Raw genomic sequence first — 10,351 nt, forward strand, 5'->3', positions numbered from 1 at the left:
CGTGTGAGACCATGGTTTGGCCTGTTGTTAGCAGCCTGAAGCGCATGCTCCGCGCTGTTTTCTCATAATGGCGGAGTATTCAGGAAACGGCAAGCCACGTCTCCCTGTCTGATCATTTCTTTCCTGTTTACAGGTTCGTATCGTGCCCGAAATAGAATATAATAGCAATCACACCCATTATATAGCATAGACTAACCATTACGGTTGGAAAGTGAAAGCGTACAACATTGTGTCGTACAGTAAATTACACTTTTGTAAGTATTTGTTTACGGCTTTAGCAGCATGCTAAGGTTAGCATGTTAGTTTGGGTCACACACCTCCTATGCTCTGTGATGTTAGTGATCGGCTCCACCGTTATTCTGTATTGTTTTAGTATCTTGTTTCTGCCATAAAGTGTTTCCGTGAATTCAGTGCACATGTCAAGATGGTGCTGATTACACCATTCTTTCAAGCTATTTGAGATTTATAGATTTGTCCTGTTGGAATTCATTTTAAGATAAGATAACCTTTATTAGTCCCACATGTGGGAAATTTGTTTTGTCACAGCAGGAAGTGGACAGTGCAAAAGTTATGAAGCAAAAATTAGGATACAATAAGAATAAATACAGTACACAACTGTACAGAATAGAATAAAATAAAATACTATATACAGTAGAATAAAATAAATATACAATAAGATAAAAATAGAATACAAATATAAATGCTATATACAACTGAGTAAAAATACAACGATGACAGAAAGGATTATTGCACTTAGTATTATTGCATATGTATGGATGTGTATGCTTGATCAGTTAAAGTCTTTATTATGGAGTCTGACAGCAGTGGGGAGGAAAGACCTGCGAAATCTCTCCGTCCCACACCGCGGGTGCCGCAGTCTCCCACTGAAGGAGCTGCTCAGTGCTGTCACAGTCTGCTGCATGGGGTGGGAGATGTTGTCCAACAGTGATGACAGCTTAGCCACCATTCTCCTGTCACTCACCACCTCCACTGGGTCCAGAGGGCATCCTAGAACAGAGCTGGCCCTTCGGATCACCCTGTTCAGTCTCTTCCTGTCCCCAGCAGAGATGCTGCCGCCCCAGCAGACCACACCATAAAAGATAGCAGAAGCCACCACAGAGTCATAGAAGGTCTTCAGGAGTGGGCCCTCCACTCCAAACGACCTGAGTCTCCGCAGCAGGTACAGCCTGCTCTGCCCTTTCCTGTAGAGGGCGTCTGAGTTATGAGTCCAGTCCAGTCTATTGTTCAGATGAACACCAAGGTACCTGTAGCTGTCCACAGCCTCAATGTCCATACCTTGGATGTTCAGTGGTTGCAGTGGAGAATGCTTGTGCCTGCGGAAGTCTACCACTAGTTCCTTGGTTCTACTGGCGTTGATCTGGAGGTAGTTCAGCTGGCACCAGTCCACAAAGTCTTGGGTTTGAACCAACCATTTTGAACCAACCAACCAACCATTTTGAACCAAGTCTTACAAGAAAATTGGTCATGTTTATTAGATTTGGAATGTGTTAATTCCCTTTAGTCTAGATTGTAACAGTTGGTAACACATATGGAGAATGTGTGTGTGAGCTATGTTAAGAATAAGTAAATACACAGTTGTAATACTGTAAAAGTAATGAAAGGAGTGCATAATTGTGAATTTGAATAAATAATGGCGGAGTATTCAGGAAACGGCAATCCACGTCTCCCTGTCTGATCATTTCTTTCCTGTTTACAGGACACATATATAGCTGTCTACAGGTGCTGCCACCCGGTACCTGTAACACGTACATTTCAACACTTTGGACAGTTCCCACACTACTTTTGTTGTGCATGCTGGAGTCAGTCTGACCTTTTCAAACCATAAAAGGAGAGACCCGGGGTCAGGCCCCCACTTTGACCAGAGAGAGAGACACAGAGACACAGGTGAACTGCAAAATTCAAAACAGGAAATGGCAGTTATCACCCTTGAAAAGTTGCATCAAGAAGAAGAAGAAGACGCTGAACATCTAAAAATATCTACAACAGATTAAAGCATTTGAAAGTCATGCCAATGAGAAATAAGAAAAAAAACAAAAACAAATGCCAAATTGCACAAGAACTGCACTAAAAATCAGTGGCAACATGCTTTACGGATGATGAATCCATATTTGAATAATGGAAAATTATGGAGTTATGAAAAAAGAAAAGTACCATCAGATTTTGATCCACCATGCAATACAATTTAGAAAACATCTGATTGGCAACAGCTTCATGTTTCAGCAGGAAAATGATGCCAAACACGCTGCAAATGCAGTAAAAGCATACCTGGATAGACAAATGAGTGCATCTGGTTATTAGATATTGGAAATAAGCCTGTTTATTTACTCTTATTTTTACATGCCTCGCTGTAACTCTTCAGCACATTTTCTTAAAAATGAAAGAAATCAACAGCTTTTCATTCCAGCTTACTGACTCAAGTCAGGTCACTCATTTCACGAAAACATGATGCTTTTTCTAGTAATAATAAACCAGTGATAAACAACGAGACTTCACTCTTTCTGCACTCTGAGCACAGCTGCTCTTTAAAAGTATTTTTCCTCTGAAAGAACACAGTTATCCTGCAAAATTTCTCCTTGTGATCTTTTAAAAAGATTTTAATCATGTAATAAGAAACTTTGGAGTTTTTCTTATTTCTCTTCTTCCAAACACAATATGAAAATAGATTTTTTTATTCAATTTTTTTTATTCAATAGAGACAGAGGACATGAGTTGAACATGAGCAGGCCAATGACTTGCAGCAAAGGGGACATGCTGCTTAGGTCAGCCAAGACAGTCTTTGTTTTGCCGCCATCTTGTGGATAAATGTTTTACCTGGGTGCAAAGACTAGCCAAGTGAATACGGACAGCCAGTGATGTGTAAACTGTGTCCTGCCACAGGCGACTTTAAAGTCTGCCTTATCAGTGGGTTATACATATATGCTGAGGTCAAAGGAAAACTAAATATACACACACCAGCACTTTGGTGAATTAACTCGAGTCTTTGCTTTAATCTGTGCTAAGTACAGTAGGAGGTTTGGTAGTACATATGAAGATAAGTTCACACATGCACAGAAACATCAGAAGACACATGAAAGTATAGATATTTCTATTTTAGAAAAAAAAATCCATAAATTCTTTTTACATTTTGTTTTGCTTTGAATACTACAGATATTATTTGTCATATTATCGGTAGTGTTTGTAGTTGAATAGTGTTATATTATTATTATGTGTTAGGATTTGATCAATCCATGACGTGCACAAATGCATTCACAATGGTCTTTAAAAGCAAATACATTTTTTCTCTCTAACAGCTGCTGTATTTACTTTCCTCTTCAGTCCTTCCTGTACTTGGTCAACCTCCTCTCCTCTTCCCAGTCGGTGTGGCAACTGCTGGGCCGACAGTCTTTGGCCAACAAAAGCGAATACACCCTGAGGGAGATGCCAACCTCCATACCTGTAAGTGTTTTTCTTCTTCTTCTTTTCCACACACTGCAGTTTTTTTTGTCATCCATCTGAGGGCATGTTTGCACTTTTTAATTGGCCTCCAAACACCACCCACCCATTTGTTTTACTTCAAACGCATTCAAATAAACCCTCTCACACTGAGACTGATATACGTTCTCCACCTTACCCATTGTAAATTTCCACACAGTTTTCGTTTTGCACCCTATCCGGTGCATTCTTGTTCAAAGCCTCTCATTTTACTCCACAGGATTTGATTGACAGACTGATTGCCGTGAATTCGGATGGGAAGATTCATTCTCTCTTCCACTACGAAGAGAGTCACACATTCGGCCTAAGGTGGGATTCTTTTTTTTTTTCATATTACTTAACATCAGTGGGGAAGTACACGATATCAGATTATCACCTGGTGACTGCACACACACTTCAGCCTCTGGCAATAGGAGACTGGCATGGTTCTTTATACTTTGATTACCCAGCATTGAAAGGCTGATGAAAGGATTTCTCTGGATAAGAGAGAAATAAGCTGGTGTGTGTGTGTGTGTGTGTGTGTGTGTGTGTGTGTGTGTGTGCTTGTGTAAATACTCACATCAGCCTGTACTTTGCATTCTGTGAGAGCCGTATAAAATACAGCAATGCATAAGTGTTTTGAATGAATAGAAATGTGACACATGAGAAGGTGTGTCTGTGACTGTTCCTGTATAACTTATTTTCAGACTAGTTAACAAGTTATGCTCCGGTCATTTGATGTTACCAAGATAGATGTCCTTTTGTAATATAGTTAAATTTTCTTTGTACATTTCATTTATCCAACATCATACATTAAGCCAAGAAGAGTTCATTATACTAACAAGAGGTATCAACGCTGGGCCAAAGTGCAGCACGTGGTTAAAGTTTGTAATCCAGCCGGGGTGTAAATATCACTCAGCAGCCAGTCGCAGAGATGAAGCAGGCAGCATCAACACATAAATCTACTCTACCCGGCTTAAATCAAAAGACCACCTCTGACTGAAAAGCTGTAGATTTTACTTTTTTGCACAAATTAATTCAGATTCACACTAATTCTGTTCACAGCTCCAACAAAATGAGGAAGAGGAGGGGGAGAAACACAAGTAGATTGAAGTACAATTGGATGAAAGTCGAGGAGAAGGAAGTTTAGGATGAGGAGGAAGAAAAGCAGCAGGAGCATCTTTAGGGATCCCTATGATGTCATTGAGGTTTATTTCATTAATATTGTCCTCTCACAAAGAAAGATGACTTGTTTTAGTTCACCTACCTACTTCCTGTATTAAATAGTGATGTGCAAAATGTTGTGGAAAACCACGGAGCAGGCACATCTGCAGGTAAATGAACATCAGATCTCTCAGACTAAAATCTGTATTATACTTTTAGTCTTAAGAACATATGTTGTATATTTATCACCCTTATGATAAAACCCATGTCAGCCATTGGTTTATGGACTTTGTATTTAGAAGCCTCAACATTTGCTTTATTGCTATCGCTATGTTGTTTTTTGTGAGCCTTTTAGGACCATATTAGGACGAGGGATCAGAATCTGGAGTCGTGCACACTACTGTTTCATTTAGCGTGTATCCATAAGATTTGTGCAGCAGATCCAAGTTGTGCCTTGAAAACAGGAAGGTTGTCTGCATAGAGGAGAACTTTAATAGCAGGCTTGTACAAAGTGAGGCTTTGTGCTCACATTTGCTGCAAACACTCGTTTTAATTCTGTTACCCTGTTTTGATGCAGAATTGAGTTGAAATCAGGCACCTTCTGTTTTAATGTGTTCTTGTGAATTGATTGTGTATCGCATACATTTGATTTGACTTTCTGCGAGACAACAGTCGTCCGCTGGCCAAAAAAAGTTTTCCAAATACCTCCACGTGATCAAGCCTGGATTTAGAAAACAATAGCAAAAAAAATCTGCACCTCCTGCTTCACATGCAATTTGTGTTTGTGTGTTCAGAGGCGGCGGCGAGAGGGGAGACCTCGGCTCATCCAGCTGGAGAGCCTGACCAGGAGGAGTCGAACATTAACTCTGCTCTTCCAGGGCACCCTGCAGACTTGGCTGCTGGCATTGGCGAGGGAGTGCGGCCGCCGCTGGGATGACGTGAACGCCAATCATAGGTCGACTGCAGGTATGCGAGTCAGACCTTCTCAGGAGGGTTTCACTTTTCTCTCTTCTTTATAATTGACCCTTGTTTTCTCTCTCAGCTCCTTGTCTCAGAGTGGGAGGGATTTGAAGCACAAAGGGAGGAGCTTGTCGTTTGGTTGGCTGATATGGATGTCCACCTGAGTGAGGTTGACCAGCTGACAGGAAACACCTGTGAAAAACTGAAACAACTGCAGGTGTGGGGTTGTTTTGATATGACATATATTTGATATGATACATACGTCATCCTAAACTGGACTAACAAAGAACCATGAGTCCAACATGAAACTTACCTTGCATAAGCAGGGCTCGCAAAATTTCAAAATCCCTGGTAGCCCTTCGGGCAGGCACTCTTCAGTTTTTGGTAGCCCAAAATGAATTTAAGAAGCCCAAATAAAAAAATAAAAAAAGGAGGACAGTTTTTTGATTGATGTTTTGTTTCCTTTACAATATTGTAAAGGAAACAAAACATCAATCTAAAAATATTTAAAACTCTTAGACTGTTGGAATTGGTTCTCCACTGATATAGAATTACCAGTTTCAAGTGTATTTTGTCACAACAGTAAGAAGTCTCCAAAGGTTGATTCTGTTCATCTGAATGTAGCGTTTTCAGTGGGAAAAATGTCTCGTCACTCATCCAAGTGACTTCTTCAGTCTCAGCTGACTGCAGGTTTCCCCAATCTTATAAACAGTATATTTGCATAATGACTGAAAGTAGCCCCCTGAAGGAACAGTGGGCTTGGAGGTCAGTTCCTTCATCACAATTATGCAAATTCTCATGACCATTGATCAACAACCACTGATCAAAGACCCATGAGTACCAGGAAGAAAGAAGTGCCAAGATACAATTGTCAGAAATGGGATTCAAACCTACGCCTCCAGGTGAGACTGCGACCTGAACGCAGCGCCTTAGACCTCTCGGCCATCCTGACACATTGCAACAGCCAACTAGTTGAATAATCCCACGCAGTTGCTGATTTCCATTTGACATACTTGTATGTTAAGTGCATGTAATAAACAAATAAAAATAATTACTAAGAAAATATATTGATTTAAAAGTTTGTGTTAAATGTTGTAAGTCAGATCGAAATAGAAAGATCAGGTGTGGTGGACAGGAATGATTAGATGTCAACAACTTGATTGGATGGCCAAAGTGTGAAATGTGACGTCCTGTGAGGGAAGCGTGAAAAAGCGTGAGCAGGTATAAAAAGACATTCTGGGTTCTTCTATTTTGTCTTTTGCGAGATGAGCAGTTGGGAAGGTTGGATCTACGAGGTTCACAGTTGAAAGTTCAAGCAGACACGCTAGAGGGGGAACCACAGCCCAACCTGTGAACTGGTTTCAAATGAATGCCCAGCTGCTTTCCTGTTAACAGGGCTTTTAACCATGTCTGAGGTAACATCTAGCAGCTGTTCAGCCATGGAAACGTAGTGCAAATAATCTACAATGTCATCCATACTGATCATTTGGCTGAATACTTTTAGGCAGGTTGCCATGACATGACAGTTCACACAGTTTCACATCGGTTCCATGGTGTAATGGTTAGCACTCTGGACTTTGAATCCAGTGATCTGCGTTCAAATCTTGGTGGGACCTGCTTATTGGGAGGTGAAACCATACTGCATGTCACATAGTGATAACTTGTTTTTGGTCGCCAAGCGGTCGAAGGCACTGCGTTCAGGTCGCAGTCTCCTCTGAAGGCGTTTGTTCGAATATAGCAGCTATTCAGCCATGTAAACACATACTACGAAGCTCGTGGCGCCCACTTTCTGTGCTGACTTTGAGGTCGGAAGAGGTTTGGAGCTGTACAGTTAGTGAGTCAGCAGAGTGTTTGTGACTTTTGCGCACAAGCGCACCTCAGCACTCGGATACTCCAATCTGTAACTTTGTGTGGGTTGTAACTGAATTTCGTTGACCGCGGCCCTGCAGAGAATCAGTGCCAAAAAAACCAAGGTACTCCGAGTTGGCTATGCACGTGCCCGCATTCCTGTCATGATAAACCAACAACGTGCTGAAGAGGTGGAGAATTTTACATATCTTGGCAGCATCATCTCGAATGACGGGGTCTCTGATCGGGATGTCGACGGCAGAGTAGGGAAGGCAGTTGGTGTCCTGCGACGTCTCCAACCTATTTGGAACTCGACCTCCCTGAATGTAAGGGTCAAGATCAGACTACTGAACTCTATAGTCTTCCCTACTGCACGTTACGCTAGTGAAACCTGGCGCTCAACAAGTGCAATTATTCAACACCTGAACGTGCTTCAACAACGTGGCTTGCGGCGAATCCTGAGAATTTCCTACCGGGACCGAATAACAAATGAGGAGGTCCCACGAAGAGCAGGCACCCGCCCATTAGCCGATGTTGTTGCAGAAAGGTGCTTTCGCTTTGCGGGACATATTTTACACCTACCCCCTCATCGCCTAGCTAAGATTACCATGACATGGCGTCCACGCACTGGCAAGCGAAAGCAAGGCCGACCAAAGATCACATGGCGTCGAACATTTATGGACGATCTGAGAACTGTCGACATTGCCTGGGACGAAGCTGAAGCAGTCGCTGCTGACCGACATCGATGGAGATCACTAGCTGCCCGATGCGCCGCTCGGCGTAGGAGGAACATAGTACTAAGTAAAGTAACTGAATTTCAGACAGCTCTTTAGTACCACATAGTGACTGACAAGTGAAGGATAACTTTAGTGATTGACAAGTGTTTTGTAAAGGCAGACGTCATGGTTAGCTGCTTGATTTTATAAAGCTCTCACAGAAAACACAAGTCATACAGAAATTCAATGTGCCAGAGAAGACATGCAGTATGGTTTCACCCCCCAAAAATCAGGTCCCACCAGATTTCACTCCATAAGAGTTTCCTCTTTTCAAAACTCTCCCAATTCATCCAGTGACCCTGCTTGGCCAGCGCTATGGCTCTGGCGTGTCTTACTGTTTCCTCCTTTCGACACACCTCCTCCACCACCATTTTTTGACGTTCGGTTACAGATGCCTGTTGCCACCGAGGTTGCCAAGACCAAATCCTTCTCTGCCCTGTTGGACGCGACCCACCATGTCATTATGGCTCAGAGCCGATTTGGCCTGTAGCACAGACGTGGCTGTGGTCCACTTCCTCCCTGTTGCTAGGGTGGGAGCAGCGCCCCTCACTATGGGGTCCCGGGAGTCCTTGAGTGACATCTCAAGCCTCACTCAAGGAGTGCAGTGTTGTTAATCCGCCTGAGGTCATTAGCCAAGTTTTGCCTTCGTTTGTCAAGTTGCCAGGTATCATTGAGGTCTACATTATACCACCGTCCCAGGCTCTTGATGGACATCTCTTAGACTGTTGGAATTGGTTCTCCACTGATATAGAATTGCCAGTTTCAAGTGTATTTTGTCACAACAGTAAGAAGTCTCCAAAGGTTGATTCTGTTCATCTGAATGTAGCGTTTTCAGTGGGAAAAATGTCTCGTCACTCATCCAAGTGACTTCTTCAGTGTCAGCTGACTGCAGGTTTCCCCAATCTTATAAACAGTATATTTGCATAATGACTGAAAGTAGCGCCCTGAAGGAACAGTGGGCTTGGAGGTCAGTTCCTTCATCACGATTATGCAAATTCTCATGACCATTGATCAACAACCACTGATCAAAGATACATGAGTAGAAGGAAGAAAGAAGTGCCAAGATACAATTGTCAGAAGTGGGATTCGAACCCACGCCTCCAGGTGAGACTGCGACCTGAACGCAGCGCCTTAGACCGCTCGGCCATCCTGACACATTGCAGCAGCCAACTAGTTGAATAATCCCACGCAGTTGCTGATTTCCATTTGACATACTTGTATGTTAAGTGCATGTAATAAACAAATAAAAATAATTACTAAGAAAATATATTGATTTAAAAGTTTGTGTTAAATGTTGTAAGTCAGATCGAAATAGAAAGATCAGGTGTGGTGGACAGGAATGATTAGATGTCAACAACTTGATTGGATGGCCAAAGTGTGAAATGTGACGTCCTGTGAGGGAAGCGTGAAAAAGCGTGAGCAGGTATAAAAAGACATTCTGGGTTCTTCTATTTTGTCTTTTGCGAGATGAGCAGTTGGGAAGGTTGGATCTAAGAGGTTCACAGTTGAAAGTTCAAGCAGACACGCTAGAGGGGGAACCACAGCCCAACCTGTGAACTGGTTTCAAATGAATGCCCAGCTGCTTTCCTGTTGGGTGATTTTCATCAACACAGAACACGGGGATAAATGCATTTTTGGTTCCATCCTCTCTCCTCACCAAGGAAATGTCCTACTTTGAGTTTGTCTCCACCTGCTGGGCGGTGGCGTGTTTAGAGTGGAGGATGTAGTTGCAGCTGTCCTGCAGGTGGAGGTGGTGCCGGACAAGCAGAGCAGCAGATTTGTGAGTGTTTTGGACTTGAATTAAAAAGACCAAGACATGCTGATGAGGTTGCTGTGTGATCTAGAGACAAGTATAAGGATGTGTATAAAGATTGGGTCTAGCTGTATTGCTCAGGCTGCGCTACAGCATCTATTCACAGGTGCGATCCCACTACTGAGCGACACGGGGGATTTGACCTGCTCCGTCTCCGACCTGGGCCGGTGCACCCCTCCTTAGGTGACCTGGTGGTCTCAGGCTCCCCCAGGATCACCATATCAATGCCGAACGCAATGCGGACACCCGATCGACATAGCCTGCTGCAGCTCAGAGCTACTGAGCTCAAACAATCCTCAAACCTCAGCCTCGCGGTAGC

Source organism: Aulonocara stuartgranti (genome assembly GCF_965226115.1).
Source record: "Aulonocara stuartgranti genome assembly, chromosome: 14".
NCBI classification, from domain to species: Eukaryota; Metazoa; Chordata; class Actinopteri; order Cichliformes; family Cichlidae; genus Aulonocara; species Aulonocara stuartgranti.